At 36.7% G+C, this 17,841-nt stretch overlaps 1 long non-coding RNA gene across 1 annotated transcript in view; it reads right to left on the bottom strand.

Annotated features, from left to right (window-relative positions):
• The window catches only part of LOC141404157 (uncharacterized), a 162,426-nt gene that overhangs the window by 2,527 nt on the left and 142,058 nt on the right, over positions 1–17,841 (bottom strand). The window lies entirely within an intron of this gene.

Raw genomic sequence — 17,841 nt, forward strand, 5'->3', positions numbered from 1 at the left:
GGGGAGATATTCGTTTTTTGCCCACTCCGGCCCCTGAATATTATCCGACCATCACCAAAATCATCATCAATAGGCTTCTCCCCTTCCGGGACCCCCATCAACCCACAAAATTTCGTGACGATCTGATCAAAATTGCGACCTGTAGCTTGATTACAGGGTTTAGATGGACAGACGGACGGGCGGACTAATATAGCCATATAGATTCAGTTCGTCGAGACATGAATTTTGGTATATATGTATATGTAAGTATAGGTCTACGACCATTATTTTAATGTGTTACAAACGTTTAAGCCAAAACCAACTTATAATATTCTCCCCACATAGCACTATAGGTAATTTGCCCAGTTTTTGAGGCAAAAAGTCGATTTTGCAACTTTTAATAATAATAATTTTTTAGTTGGCATTGAAAGAAGAACATGTCAAAATTTATTAATATGAATGATATTTTTCAAAATAGAGTCATTATCGCGGTTTAAATTGCAGTCAAAGTGAGAATTTCGATGAAGAACTAAAAAAATATATATTGTAAGGTATATTTCAATGTATTTAAAACCGCGGAAATATAAACCAAATATAAATATGTGTAATATGGAATAGATTGACAATTGCGAGAGGAATTTATCTATATATATAAAAGAGCTTAGTGAGTGACTGAGTTACTGAGTGACTGACATATCATCGCCCAGACGAAACCGCTGAAGCTAGAAAGCTGAAATTTTGACTGTGGGTTGCTGTCGGTGTGTAGGGGTGAGATAAGGCTGGGTTTTTGGAAATTCGACCTAGAAGGGTACGAAAAGTACTAAAAGGTACTAAATATGGTACCCTTTGTATTATGCAAACGGGAAGAGCTAGAATTCTGAAATTTGGAATGAGGGTAACTGATGGAGATTTAGAAAGATGTACCAAAGGGTTTTTGGAAATTCGACTTATAAGTGTACGAAAAGTTACTAAATTTGGTACCAATTGTATATTTTGAGCAGATATAGCTACAATGTTCATATTTGGTAAGGAAATCAAGGTTAGGAAGTGGTGTTGATATATGGAAATTATTTTTGAAGTTCGTACTTATGTGAACGAGTAGTACTAAATGGTACTAAATTTGGTACAATTTGGATTTGGGTGAACGGATAGAGCTGAAAACCTGAAATTTGGAATTTAGATTACCGTTGAAGCGTACGATTGAGATATGGGTGTACTTTTGGAAATTCATACTTGTGTGTACGAAAAGTACTAAATGGTACCAAATTTGGTACAATTTGGATTTGGGTGAACGGATAGAGCTGAAAACCTGAAATTTGGAATTTAGATTACCGTTGAAGCGTACGATTGAGATATGGGTGTACTTTTGGAAATTCATACTTATGTGTACGAAAAGTACTAAATGGTACCAAATTTGGTACAATTTGGATTTAGATAAACGTGGAATCCTGAAATTTGGAATTAAGATTACTGATAGAGTGAATTTAGATAGACATGGAAACCCGAAATTTGGAATTAAGATTTTGAAAATGTTTACTTATGGGTACGAAAAGTAGTAAACCGTACTAAATTTGGTACAAATTAGATTTGGGTGAACGGATAGAGGTGGAATCCTGAAATTTCAAATTAAGGTTACTGTTGGAGTGTAGGATTGAGGTAGTTTTGGAAATTCATATTTATGGGTACGGAAAGTACTATATGTACTAAATTTGGTACAATTTATATATGGGTGAACGGATGGAGTTGGGATCCTGAAATTTCAAATTAAGGTTACTGTTGGAGTGTAGAATTGAGGAATTTGGGGGAATGAATAGAGCTGGGATCCTGAAATTTGGAATTAAGATTACTGTTGGACTGTAGGATTGACTTAGTCTTGGTAATTCGTACTTATGGGTGCGGAAAGTACTAAATGGTACTAAATTTGGTACAATTTAAATTTAGGTGGACGGATAGAGATGTAATACTGAAATTTGGAATTAAGATTACTGATGGAGTGAAGGATTGAGGTAGTTTTGGAAATTCTTACTTATGGGTACGAAAAGTAGTAAACAGTACTAAATTTGGTACAAATTGGATTTGGGTGAACGGATAGAGCTGGAATCCTGAAATTTGGAATTTAGTTACTTTTGGAGTGTAGGATTGAGTTAGGTACGGAAAGTACTAAATGGTACTAAATTTGGTACAATTTAAATTTAGTTGAACGGATAGAGTTGGAATCCTGAAATTTCGAATTAAGGTTACTGATGGAGTATAGGATTGAGGTAGTTTTGGAAATTCATACTTATGGGAACGGAAAGTACTAAATGTACTAAATTTGGTACAATTTATATTTGGGTGAACGGATAGAGCTCGAATCCAGAAATTTGGAATTAAATTACTTATGGAGTGTAGTTTTGGAAATTCATACTTATGTGTACGAAAAGTACTAAATGGTACCAAATTTGGTACAATTTGGATTTAGATAGACATGGAAACCTGAAATTTCGAATTAAGGTTACTGATGGAGTGTAGGATTGAGTTAGTTTTGGAAATTCATACTTATGGGAACGGAAAGTACTAAATTTGGTACAATTTGGATTTGGTTACAGAGATAGTATACAATGATAAAATTTGGAATTAAGATTTCTGTTGCAGTATAGGATTGAGGTAGTTTAGTCAATTCCTACTTATTTGTACGAAAAGTACTAAATGGTACTAAATTTGATACAATTTGGATTTGTGAGAACTGATAGAACAGGAAACCTGAAATTTGGAACAATGATTACTGTTGGAGTATAAGAATGAGGTTTAGGAAAATCGTACATATGTGTATTAAAGCTACGAAATGGGACTAAATGTGGTACAATTTGGATTTGGGTGAACGAACAGAGTTGGAGTTCTAAAATTTGGAATTAAGATTACTGTTGGAGAGAAGGATTGAAATATAAAAAAATATTTGGAATCGTACCTTTCTGAACTAGATGGTACATGGTACTAAATTTGGTACATTTTGGAGTTGGGTGAACGAATAGCGCTGGAATCATGAAATTAAGACCTAAAATTACACTTGAAGTGTAGGATAGAGATATGGATGTAGTTTTGGAAACTTATCTTTTGTGTTCGAAAAGTAATAATTGGTAGTAAATGGGGGTACAATTTCAATTTGGATGAAAGAATAGAGCTCGGATCCCGAAATTTGGAATTAAGATTACTTTTGCGGTGTAGGATAGAGATATGGAGGAGGTTTTGGAAATTCGTACTTATGTTTACTAAATTTGGTACATTTTGGATGTGTGCGATCGCATAGAGCTGGAATCCTGAAATTTGGAATTAAGTGTGGGATTAATATATGGAGGTAGACTCGGAAATTCGTACTTATGTGTATGAAAATTTATAAGTGGAACTAAATTTGGAACCGTTTGGTATTTGCTAAACTAAGGAACTGGAATTTTGAATTTTAGTATTAGTGTTGGTGTGTTAAGGAATAGAATTGGGATTCGAAAATTTGGTGTTAAAGTCGCTGTTGGTGCGTAGGGATGTGGTTGTGGAAATAAGTTCCATAAGTATACGAAGAGTACTAAATCGTAGTCAATTTGTTATTGGATGTACGGATAGAGCTGGAGTGTAGCGTTGGTATATGGAGGTGGTTTGGGAAATATGTATGTACCATGTATGTGGTATTTGGTATACGGATAGCGCTGGAATTTTAAAATTTGGTTTTAGAGTCCCTTTTCGTATGTGGGGTTTTAATATCGAGAAGGTAGAGGTGTATGGTTGAGGTTTTGGAAATACTGTAAGTACTAAAAGAGTTGAGCTGGAACTTTGGGATAGCAGTTGGTGTATAGAGTGGAGATAAGGAGGAGGTTTTGTAAATTCGTACTTATGAGTACTAAATGGTACCAAATTTGGTACAGTTTGGATTTGTGAGAAAGAGCTGGAATCCTGAAATTTGGACTTAAGGAAATTACTGAATGGTACAGAATTTGGTATAGTTTGTTATTGTGTAATGAGGATGAGATAGAATTTTGAAATCTTAGGAGGAGATTTTGGAAATTCGTACGTATGTATATGAAAATTGTATCTGGGGAAACATATAGAGCTGGAAATGAGAATCCCGGTTGGTACATAGCGTTGATACCATTTTGGTATTGCGTGTGAGAATAAAACTGAAATTATGTAATTTGGAATTATAATATTAGTGTACTAAAAGTTCCAAAGGGTAATAAAAATTAAGTGTACTAGAAGTACTAAATATTACTAAAATTTTTAGTATTAATATTGAGTGAACGGCTAAATCCAGTGCTTTGAGATTTGGGATTTCATTAAAATCGTTATGAAAATTCGAACTTAAAACGTATGACATGTTTCTACATGTAATGCCATAGGCATTAGGTGAACAAGGAGTGCAAAAACTGTTAAATTTTAGATGAGGTCCAGGATTTGAAAAGTTGTTTTATATATTGTACCATTGGTTTTATGTGAACGCGAAGTAACTTACTGAAATTAAGTAATTAAATTAGAGATATGTGATCATTTTTTTACAAGAAGGTTTTTATCCCTTAATTGAAATACCTTAAATGAATTGACAGCTGTTGATGTTTTGTGGTGAGGTATACCTTTTTTTTGGAAATTCAGACTAAAGGGGTACGAATAGTACTTAAATGAAATCAAGTATCAATTAACAACAAAATTTTCATACCTCACCATTTCCATATGAAATATTGTTTATTCCTTTCCGCATACGAAGTAGCGGGCATTTTGCTAGTTTAATATATAATATAGCTTAAACATTTTGGGTAGCGACCAAAAAACGCAAAAAGTCAGAAATAAATATTTTATTTTTCTTAAACTCACTTCATATAGACTTATACTAAATTGGCCGTGTTTGGCCGTGATTTTGCCACCTAGAACACATTACAGAAAGTCTTCTGCATTGGTATTACTAGGTTTCAAACCCCGATTTTGCCCGTTTTTTGATATTTATGAGATTTTATTAGGTTACTTCCCAGTAAAAAGTCCTAAAATTGTGGAAGTTTAGTTTGAGAAAATAAACAATAAATGTAAAAAATATTGTTGTTTACAATTTCATTGCAAGTAAAATAAGTAATGGCGACAAATTGTTCGGTATATCCGTGGTTTTCTATAAACGGTGCGGCAGTAGTAAGCTTTATTTTATGTCTCTATTACATATTAATCATTGATACGGTTTAAGGGAGTACTAAACTCTTCTTTATTAGCGTATATTCAAAAAATATACAAAACTGTAGTATCAATTCGTTTAAAAATCTACTCGCGGGTACAAAATTTTTGTTACTTACTACCGTGATCGTTTTTAACAGTTTGTTGTGTATAAGAAAACTAATAAAAATGGCATTGGAAGAAATAGCTTTGTTCGTTATATACGTAGTTGCTTATAACCGTTGTTCGTTATATCCGAATTTATCTGTAAAAATCTTTGTTTTATCTCACTTTTACACATAACCAATTTAAAAAGTTAAAAAATCCTTTAATTCCGCTGTTATTAATTTTTGTCTCAAAAACAGGGCAAATTACCTATAGTGCATAGTGGTGAAGGGTATAAAACAACACAGAAGTTGGACATCAGTAAATTGCAATCACAACAGATAGCCATTGCATATGCCATTCTAGTGCCCAATTTCTTAATGAAAGCACTCTTTGGACGCGTACCCGACAAGAAAGGAGATAAGACTGTGTGCTTAGTCTGCTCCCTATTATGTACTTATAAGACAGTGTCAGGGATATTGTGTGTACCACTATGATCAGCGAAATAATTGGGCCAGACTAATGCGGCTTTAGACAAATTCGGCAAATCCTGAAATAGACCCAAGTGATGTCGATTATAAAGCAGACCTACGTTCACATTTCCAATGTCTGAATTTCTTATCCCTGCAATGCTCATACGGATATTAACTGATACCCGGTCCTCAGTTAAAATAGGAAAGAACCTTTTCAAACAGTTTAGTACCAAAAACGGTTTCAGACAAGGAGCCTATTCAACGATCTGCTGGAAAAGGTCATACGACATCCAAACGCTAAATAAATTGCACAATATACACCAATAGCCACGTGTTACTTGCTTATGCCGACATCGTGGGTCGCTTATTAAAAAAATAACTTATACTATTAAAAAAGTCGAAAGAGAATCTGCTAAAATGGGTCTGGCAATGAATGACTACAATGCCAAGTTAATGGTATTGACGCGCTGTGGAAGTTGGTTCCTATAATTTTGAGGTAGTTAAAAACTTTGTCTACGGTTCCAAAGCCTGGGTACTTGCGCAAGAAGATAATTCAGTTCTTGATGTGTTTGATAGAAAAATTCTTCGAAAGATATACGGGCCATCAACGCCGTATATCTCACGAGCAGTATCGGCTATACAACGAAATAGTTGCAGTTAAGCGTATCGATAATAGTATCGATTGCATTGGATAGGCCATTCATTGCATGGCGGTACACACAGAACTGGAAGGCCAAGGTTTCGATGGAGAAAAGAACAAACAGAGAGGAATGGAAATATTTTCTTAGTCCATTTTTATATTAGGCAATTTTACTTGCGGCAATTGACAGTTTGATGGAGAGAGGTGAGGCATATGGTAACCTTTTGCCTCTCAACACCCTCTCTCACCAACAAACTGATAATTGCCGCAAGGAAAATTGCCTACTGGACAACTGTTCTGTATACCAACTATGTAAGTAAGTAAATAAGCAAGTAATATGCATGTGTCGATGTGTTACAAACTACTGAGTCAATACCAATTTATAATACTCTGCCCAGATATTGGTTTAGGGTTAAGATCATATTTGTGTTTTAACTCTTTTGATTATAATTAGCCATTAAATAGAAAGATCGGTAAGTGGTTGGTTAATAATGAAATATTAGTAATTCCTTTCTTTCCACAAAATTGCTTATAAGGTTATAATCAGGACAACATGAATGAATAACGTTAAAAGTTGCAGCACTATTAACTTTATTTCAACTGCAACTGTGTAGAAAATCAGTTACTAGATTTGAACGAAACGGACACCAAAGCGAGTTAAATAAAACACTGTAAAAATAGACCTATATTGGTTTTGGTTTCATATTCATGTATTGTCATCCAAATGTGGAAAGTGTGCAAAGTTTCAGTTCGATTGGCCAACTGCAACTGTGTTAAGAGTGAGTTAATAGATTTTAACTAAAAAGCGTGGTACTGTTATATGGGGGCTATGGGAAAAAATGGAACCATATTGGTTTTGGTTTCATATTCATGTATTGTCATCCAAATCTGAAAAGTGTGCAACGTTTCAGTTCGATTGCTCAACTGCAATTATGTTAAAAATGAGTTAATAGATTTGAACAAAACGGACCCCAAAGCAAGTTAAATAAAACACTGTAAAAAATCGTCGGACGGATTTTAAATAAATCGCAGTCAAAGTTCACATTTTTAGTTTTTTTTTTAGATTTTCACGATTTTGCTTGGAAACCGCTAGTCCTATCAAAATGGGATTAGAGAAAATGTTGTAGCAGTGACCTCAAAAATGATGAAAACCTAGGAACAAATCATAGAGGTCAATCCTCTAGAGAATTTTCAAATCTACAACATTTTTTTAGCCCCATGTCGATAGGACTCGCGGTTTTTAAAGCAAAATCGCAATAAACCTAAAATAAATTTGAACTTTGACCGCGATTTATTCTTGTTTCTAGATCTTTCTCATCTATGAGCATTGCTGTTAGAGAATCCGCAAAAACTTCCCAGGTGTAAGCGGCTTTCATTTAAAGTTAGTTAAGGTGCACTGTACATGACATTGCCTTATAAGGTGGCGATACATTTGAACTTTTACATCTTAAAAATGGTAAAACCAACAAAAATGTCATAAAGGCCAATCAATTTCACAGCTACAACATTTTCTCTAACCCCATTTCGATAGGACTTGCGATTTCAAAGCAAAATTGTGAAAACCCTAAAAATGTGAACTTTGACCGCGATTTATTTAAAAAGCCCTCCAGCAATTTTTTTGTTTTTGGATTTTTCTCATCTATGAACATTGTAGTATACTATGCAACACTGAAAATGCAAACAACTTCTAGTATGCATTTTTTGAAATTACATATTGAGACTACAAAAATCCTAGTAGGGTTTTGTCCTGTCAGATCCAGTTCGGATTTTATGGTCTCATCTAAAACGGGCTAAAACTACAGTTTTTTTGCATTTATCTGGCCTTTATTTCAAAAAAGATTAGAAGTTTGACCTTGCTGTCTTTGACAATATTGTAGCCCTTAACTAATAGAACTTATCCATGTAAGTCATCAAAGTCGATAACATATAGAAAATTTTACATAATTGCTGAAATTCTGTCAGTATCAGCTAAATTATTGGGAGTTGAACCAAGTTACCTTTTGCAAAAGTCTTCCAAATAAAGGTCCCATATCATTGAGCTAATTTTAATCGGTGTACCCTCATGATATGAGAGAAGTCTCCCTTGTCCCATCTGGGATGTTTGTGAAACAATTATTATTATTATTATCTTCAAAACAGTAAAATTTGCTTGATGTTCTTAATATTCGCGGAAATGTAATATACAACTCTTCAAAACATTTCATTGTTGTAAAATTCCTCTGACGCGTTGTTTCCAGCATTTGATAAACATATCATCAATGTATTCAGATTCTAAATATGATAATAAATTGCTTGTGTGAACATTGTTTGAAATATGTTTTGTAGAAGGTATGATATGAAATACCGATTAAACAATGTAAAATAAGCATTTTAGAGTTTCAGAATTTTCTAAAGAATTGTTGGAGACATTATTTGGAAAATTTTACGAAAATTTACTAGGTTCAACTAGCAACTGTTCAGCTGCTACTGATCAGAATTCCAGAAATTACGTAAACTTTTGTATATTTATCGATTTTGATGTGCCAAATGCAGTTCTTCCTAGTTCGTCTGTTTGACATAAAGGTTCTACTACATTAGGGCTACAATATTGTTGAAGACTGCAAAGCAAAATTCATTTTAGTTTCTGGGATAAAGGAGTGATCAGTAGAAAAAGGGTCGGTTTAGCCGGATTGAGATGAGGCCATAAAATTCAAACCCGATTCAACAATACAAAACCCAACTCAGGTTCTCAATATGTAATTTCAGAAAATGCCCACTAGGAGTTGTTTGCATTTCCAGTGTGGCACAGTGTAATTATCTAAGTAAGTTTTTAATAATTTAATAAAAACAAGTAAGCTAAGGCTATAGTGGGACGGGGCCGACCATGTGATACCCTACGCCACTACCCCTGGTGGTGTAGGGTATCAAATCAAAATTTCTTTTTGGAACAAATAAACTTATTGTAAGAAATAACTTTGTGGATTCTGCCACCTTATCACATCAAGCTTAAATAATAATATAATTGTTCCACAAACATCCCAGAAGGGATAGGGAGTGCGAGTCCGAGTCCGAACGGTGTGCCCTAAGACACCATCTGTAAAGAAGTTTTACATAACTAATATACTCGTTAAATGTCGCCAACATTACTGTGGGTATTTTGCCACCGTTGAAAATTTAATTTTAGAAAATCCAGGTCAGGCCACTTCAAATTTTCAACGGTGGCGAAATACCGCCAGTAATGTTGGTGACGTTTCCTGAGTATTTCAGCCATGTAATACTTTTCTAAAGGTGGTGTCTTAGGACACGCCGTTCGGACTCGGTGATAATCAGTAAGTCCCATACATCGGAGTGCACTCATTGATATGACAGAAGCCTCTCTTGTCCCTACTAGGATGTTTATGGCACAAAATTGACTAGTTTAGCCACTGCTGATAAATATTTAAATTTTCTTAAAAAAATTTATAGAAAATCCAATGGGACTCGACGTAATTTACATGATAGAGACAATTTGTAGAATGATAGTAATATGTGGTTATCTACACAAAACCCATTATATATTAGACAGCAGGCTCGTTACCTAGCAGATTGGCATCAGGGGGAAAGGTTAGTAATTCTTTTTCCATATGTAGGCTACTTTGGCGGTATATGCTATCCAGGAAATAAAATATAGACCAAAAATATTACTTTTTTATTTTTTTATACCCTACACCACAATGTGGAAAGGGTATTATAAGTTTGTTTTGGTAAAAATTCATGTAACACCGCGAAATATTCGTCGGAGACCCCCAATGTGGTATACCAATCTTCATATCTCGACGAGATAAAGCGATTTTGAGATGTGTGTCCGTCCGTCCGTCTGTCCATTATAAATTGTAAACACGCTCCAGACCGCAATTATGGACCGATCGTCACGAAATTTTGTATGGAGGTCGGGTTCAGGCCAGAATAGATCCCTATTCTTATTGGTGATGATCGAGAAATATTTAGCGGGTGAAATGGACCAAAAACAAAATTTTTATCCGATTTTGTAGCGGCTCTGTATGTCGCAATTATAGGCCGATCGCGTCGAAATTTTAAATAATGTAAGATTATATGACAAAGAGGAAGCTTGCAATTTGAGATGGTGATCGGATGATGTTTAGAGGGTTAAATGGACCACAACTTTTGTGTGAAAATTGTGAAAATTTTTAATATACCGGAAATATCTTTATTCCTGGACCACACATTCCGCCCACATAAATAATATTTGGAAGGACAACTCTTGCCCTTTCAATTAATGCCAATTATGTTGATTTATGTGGTCAGATAATATATCCAGTGTTTTGCTTGAAATGTAATCAAAAGCATACTAGAGGTCGCAATTATCAATAGTCACGAAATTTTGCACTAGGTAGGGGTTTAGGTCGAAGAAGATGCCTACAATTTTTGATGATGATCTGATATTATATAGAGGGTGCAATGGACCATTACTTTTGTATGCTAAATAAAAACATTTTATTTTTGGTCCATATTTGAAACCCTGGAGGCCACATACCGGCAAAGTCGCCTACGTATGAAAAATTAACTACCGATCTTTCCTCTGATGAAAATTGCATTATAATGCGTGCTTGGTAACGGACCTACTTACTTACTTAGCTGGCCCATTACAGAACATTTGTTCTATAGGCCGAACTAAGAAAAGATCTCCAATTCTCCCTATTTGTTGCTTCGCTTTCTGGAATACCGCGCCTTTTCATCTCATCATCCACTTGTTTGCGCCATCTATTCCTTGGCCTGCGTGCACCGCCAAGCGGTCCGTGTTTATACGCCTTTTTAGCGGGTTCATCATCGCTCATTCTTATGATATGGCCTAGCCAACGCAATCGCTGCATCTCGATACGTTTAACATTATTGTTGTGGTTGTATAGCAGATAAAGCTCGTGGTTCATGCGACGTCGATATTCACCGTCAACGCAGATTGGTCCGTAGATCTTTCGAAAAATTTTTTCTCTCAAACACACCAAGCACTGCCATGTCTGCTTGCGCAAGTACCCAGGCTTCGCAGCCATACATCAGCACGGGTAGTATCAGTGTTTTGTAGAGCGTTGTTTTTGTTTGACGAGATGTGGCTTTGTTTTTAAACTGCTTACTGAAACCAAAGTAGCATCTGTTGGCCAATACAATTCTTCTTTTTATTTCACAATTGATGTCGTTCGTTGTGAAATAAAAAGAAGAATTGTATTGGCCAACAGATGCTACTTTGGTTTCAGTAAGCAGTTTAAAAACAAAGCCACATCTCGTCAAACAAAAATAACGCTTTTAAGTCTTTTACTAAGTCTTTTACTACCTCAATATTATAGGAACCAACTTCCACAGTCGGTCCGAGCTCAATGGACGCATTGCGCGTCGACACCATCACCGTTTACCGCCAGACCCACTTTAGCAGATTCTCCTTCGACCTTCATAAAGGTATCAGTTACTTCCTTTACTGATCGTCCCATGATGTCTATGTCATCAGCATAAGCAAGTAACATGTGGCTATTGGTGTAGATTGTGCCACTTCTTTTGACGTTTGCCTCTCGTATAACCTTTTCCAGCAGGATGTTAAAGAGATCACACGAAAGGATGTCTCCTTGTCTGAAACCTCTTTTGGTACCAAACTCTTCCGAGAGGTTCTTTCCTATTTTAACTGAGGACCTCGTGTCAGTTAAAGTCATTTTGCAAAGACGGATGAGCTTTGCGGGGATACCAAATTCAGACATGGCTTGGAATACCTTTGAACGCAGCGGGCTGTCGAAGGCTGCTTTATAATCGACAAAAAGGTGGTAGGTGTCGATCTGCATCTCTTGGGTCTTCTCCAGGATTTGCCCCAGGGTAAATATCTGGTCAATGGTGGACTTGCCAGGTCTAAAGCCGCATTGGTATGGTCCAATTATCTCGTTGACCATAGGCTTTAGTCGTTCGCACAATATCCCTGACACGATCTTGTAGGCAATAGGGAGTAGACTTATGCCCCTATAGTTAGATCATACAGCCTTATCTCCCTTCTTGTGGACGGGGCACAGGATACTCAGGTTCCAATCGTCGGGTACTCGTTCTTCCTGCCAGATGGTTCTAACTAGCTGATGAAAACACCTTATCAGCGTGTCGCCTCCGGTTTTGAACATCTCGGCTGGTAAGCCATCGGCTCCTGCTGCCTTATTATTCTTCAGCCGATTTATTGCTGTCTTTACCTCATCTTGGCTGGGCGGTATACATTCAATACCATCTTCTGGGATTGGGACTGTGGTATCTTCGTCGTCTTCGCTGCTATTGGATACCAACAGTTTTGAAAAATGTTCTTTCCATATCCTGAGTACACTATCTGTATCAGTTACCAAATTACCTTGCTGGTCTCTACAGGAGGATGTGCCTGTACCAAAGCCATCAGTTTGATGCTTGACTCTTTGGTAGAATTTTCAGACTTCATTCTGGCTCCTGTACATCTCGACTTTTTCAGCCTCCCGCTTTTCCATCTCTCTCTTTTTCCTGCGGAAAAGACGTTTCTCCTCTCTCCTTTTCTCCCTGTATCTCTCTCGTGCGCTACGCGTTGCTACGGATTGTAAAGTAGCCCTTTATGGCGCATTTTTCTCTTCGGTGGCAGCACGACACTCCTGATCATACCATGGATTCCTTGGTGGAGGCCTCTGGTATCCATGTATGGATTTTGCGGCTGTTAGCATGGAGTGGGCAATGCTTTGCCATTGCGCTGATATGTTATCGGGATGAGGAGTGCTTTGATTAAGCAATTGGGCTAGTTGAGTGGAATATGCCGTGGCTATCTGTTGTGATTGCAGCTTACCGATGTCTAACTTTCGTGTTGTGTCTGTTCGTACTTTGTTTGCTACGTTTAATCGGGTGCGTACCTTTGCTGCAACAAGGTAGTGGTCCGAATCAATGTTTGCGCCTCGGAACGATCGTACATCCAACACGCTCGATGAATGTCTTCCATCTATCACAACATGATCAATTTGATTTCTTGTTTCCTGATCTGGAGACAGCAAGGTGCCCTTATGAATATCGAGATGATTAAATCTGGTACTGCTAACTACCATGTTTTTTGCAGCTGCAAAGTCTATCAGCCTCATACCATTGTCAGATGTTTCACTGTGGAGGCTGAATTTCCCGACTGTTGGGCCAAAGATATTCTCCTTTCCAATTTTGGCATTAAAATCGCCTAGAATGATTTTAATGTCATGGGCAGGGCAACGGTCGTATGTTTCTTCTAAGCGCTCGTAAAATATATCTTTGGTCTCTTCGTCCTTTTCTTCAGTGGGAGCATGAGCGCAAATAAAGCTGATGTTGAAGAATTTAGCTTTTATTCGAATTGCAGCAAGTCTGTCATTCACTGGAGTGAAGCTGGATACCAGATGTTTTAGTCTCCGACTAACTACAAATCCGCAACCAAACTCATGCTTTACGTCATGGCAGCTATAATACAGTGCGTCACCTTTAGGTGTTGTTGTGACGCCATTCCCAATCCATCGTATTTCCTGTATGGCAGTAATATCGGCCTTGTACTTTTCAAGTACGTCTGCCAATGTGAAGACTGCACCTTCTCTATAAAGAGTGCGAACATTCCAGGTGCAGATTCGCAGATCATGGTCCTTAAAACGTTTGCGGGGTTCGTCAACTTTAGAGGGGGTTGTTTTTCTCTTCTTTCGTTTTTTCATAGTATGCTGTTTTTTCTAGGGGAGGGTTACTAACCCGACGCCCAAACCCAAGTTTTTAACGTTCTTATGGGAAAACGCGCGGCACATGTTAGCTCACTACCTTTAACGGGTGTTAAAGGCAGTTCCCCAGGTGTCACCACGGGTAGGTCAGTGTCCACTTGAGATGAAAGAGGGACCAAGATAAATCCTGGGCTTTGCCATGTTAAAACCGGTCAGGACCGTTGCTTGGTATCTTCCATCCCCTACGTCACCCAACGGACCTACTACCTACGATATAATGAGTTCTGTGAAGAAAACCATAATGTTACAAACTGTCTCTATCATGACAGACAAATTCCCAGTTTTTACAAATTGCGTGGAACCCTATCATATTACCTGTCCAAAATTTAAAGATGTAGCACAAATTGCTAACAACGCCAATTTTCAAATTTAAGAATATTTCTTAAAATGTACTGTATATAATTGTTCCACAAACATCACAGTAGGGACAAGGGAGCCTTCTCTCATATTTTTGGCTTCTAATTAAATTCCAGTCGAAATATATCACATATGCAAAAATATGCGAAATGTATAAATTATGCATATGCAAATATAATTTTTGCATATGGAAAATTTCTGTATTTCACATATTTTCGTATGCTACATGTATTACAATAATATCTTCTAAAATGTTTATGTGTACATTTTTCTGTTTGAAATTCACTTCAGACAAGTCAATAAAATAGAGAAATCTGAAACCAGAGCCACAATCTTCAAAATTTCGAAAACGGGGAGCTTTCGTTGTATGGGAGCTATATGAACGCCTAGACCTATAACGACAAATTTCAGATGGAAAGTTTAATACCGCCAATGAAGACTTAATACCAAATTTTAGCCAATTCGGAGGGATATTGAGACCATAACCTTCAAAGTACAGAAAATCGGTAGGTTCTGGTTATGGGAGCTATATGAAGACGTGGACATATGTATAACGACAAATTTCAGGTGGAACGTTTTTTTTTACCTCCAACGAAGTTTGAATACAAAATGTCAGCCATTTCAGTTTGATATTGAGACCACAACCTTCAAAATACCGGATATCGGGAGGTACGGTTTTATGGGAGCTATATGAAGACCTTGACCTATACCGATAAATTTCAGGTCGAAAATTGTGATGAACGAATACTTAATACAAACTTTCAGCCAATTCGATGGGATATTTAGGACACAAAGTCTTGCATATGGTTTAGCAAATATGTCAAAATATGCAGAAAATTATGTCCAGACTAAATGTCCGTTCTAAAATTGCTTATTGGTGCCACCATGGTACAATTGTTTGCACACCCGCCTTGCACGCTGAAGGTCGGGCGTTCGATTCCCGGCCCGCAAACATCAAATTTCCAATGATGGCAAAATACCCCTCAGTAAAGTTGGCGACATTTTCTGAGTATTTCAACCATGTACTTCTCTACAGGTGGTGTTTTAAGACATGCCTTTCGGACTCGGCGATAAACAGTAGGCCCCATACTATTGCTGTAATATGAATCGTGGTACACGCCCTGTCCTTCTGCGATGTTTATAGAACAATTATTATATTGTTATTTAAGCTTAATGTGATAAGGTTGCAGACTCCAAAATTTATTTCTTACAATGAGCTTATTTGTCCAAAAGAAACTTTGATTTGCTGAAAGCTAACTGGCCGGGTAGTGGTGTAGGGTATCGTATGGTCGGCCCTGTCCGACTATAGCATTTGCTTACTTGTTTTTTTCATACAAAAGTAACGTTACATTGCACCCGCCAAAATATCAAATCATCATCCAAAATTTTAGGCACCTTCTTCTACCTAATCTCTTATCCCGTGCAAAATTTCGTGATTATTGAGCTATAATTACGACAATTAGCGTGTTTATGATTACACTACAAACAAAGAACTAGGTACATTAGACTGTAACTCTGTTATATTATCATGTACACCAACACAATTTACATCAATAGAAAGGTCAAGCGTTCCTCTTCAAAGTATAGCTTACTTGACCGGAATATATCTTCCAGGAATAAATATATAAGCTGTATATTATATTTTTTCACAATTTTCAAAATGTTGGTCCATTTAACCTCCTAAATATTACCTGATCACCATCTCAAATTACAAGCTTCTTCTTTGTCATATACTCTTACCTTGTTTAAAATTTCGCGTTGATCGGGATATTATTGCAATCTACAGAGCCGCTACAAAACTTGATTTTACGTTTTTGGTCCATTTCACCCGCTAAATATTTAAATAAAATATATAAATAAATAAAAATAAATATTTTAAATATCTATTCTGGTCTGAACCGGACCTCCATACCAAATATCGTGGCGATTGGTCCATAATTGCGGCCTAGAGTTTAATTACAATTTATAATGGACAGGCGGACACACATCTCAAAATCGCTTTATCTAGACGAGATATGAAGACCGGTATACCAAATTGGGGGTCTCCGACGAATATTTCGCGGTGTTACATGAATTTCTGCCAAAAACGAATTTATAATATGCTTTCCACATAGTTGTGTAGGGTATAATTACGGTGTTCTTTGGACGAAACTTCGTAATACAGTCGAGATCATCGTGCTTACCACGATCACCCACAGTTAGTTTACTAGGTTACTCTAGGGTTAGGGTATCATCTCCGGAAACACGGATTTTATGTCAAGGAAGATGCCAAAACAAATGAAGATAATCATCGGCTAGTATTTGGCGTATTTTGTCTGAGAATTTTTGGTACGTATTGTAATTTGTGCTGGACACATTTCGGTCAAGTAGCTTACATATAGAATATAACTGTTGATCTTTCCCTTGCAGCATAATACAACAAGGAAGCGGTTAGATAACGGCACTTCTGTCTAATATATAAGTGTGTTCTTTCACTTTATACGGTTTGTGTATAAAAAAACACATTTTCCGGTTTGTGTATAAAAAACACATTTTCCTTCTATACGAGTACTACAAAATTTAGCTGTATCAATAGATTAAAAATCAAAAACAGTGGTTTTGGCCAGGAAAATAGAATTTAACCAAAGTCGTGCCAAGGGGATGGCGGGCATGCTTACCATTGCACCGCGGCGGATCTAAAATATTGCGGATTAGAAAATACCTTTTTAACATTAAAGTCCCTACGAAGTCTATCAAAAGCCAAGATTGGCAGACTCACCAAGAGTGAATACCTTGTATTATGACGTTTAGGACCTTTTAAAATTTTAAATCTTTTTTACAACAATTGTGTCATATGTTTGAGAACAATTCGTCCTTATAACTCAATTCCTAGTGTGCCACTGATGTACATCGGCACCTGAGTTTTCCTTTGTTTTGAAATGCTAAGGTGACAAGTGATGTAAAATAACTCCACTTGTATCTTGATGTCTGTTTGTTTGTTTTACAGAACTTCTCTTAAAGTATTAATTTTTGGCAACATAACAATACCATTCTGCAAGCCAGAGCAAAGTGCAGCTGCAGACATTAAAAAAGAAAATAAATAGCATGGCTTTTTTGTGTTTGAGAAAAAATAACGCCGCCTTGCTATTGAACAGAATTTGTGCAAATGTGTTGCCATTAGAAAAACATTTGTGAACTGTGGCGTGAGATTCAAATGCTCCAACATGAGCTGGTGCAGTATTTTACTTAGCTGACAACTAAACGACTAGACTATGTGTCATGAATGGTGGCGGTAAGAAGCAATGTACTACGTGTACGTACTTACATATAACTGGGAGCGTAAATTTTCTTGGGCTGAATAGCTAGCTGCTATAAGCCAGGTTGCCTTGCTGGCTGGCTAGCACAATTGGTGTGTGTGTGT

Source organism: Musca autumnalis, unplaced genomic scaffold, assembly GCF_047663935.1.
Source record: "Musca autumnalis isolate F117 unplaced genomic scaffold, ASM4766393v1 scaffold_4, whole genome shotgun sequence".
In the NCBI taxonomy this organism is placed as follows: domain Eukaryota; kingdom Metazoa; phylum Arthropoda; class Insecta; order Diptera; family Muscidae; genus Musca; species Musca autumnalis.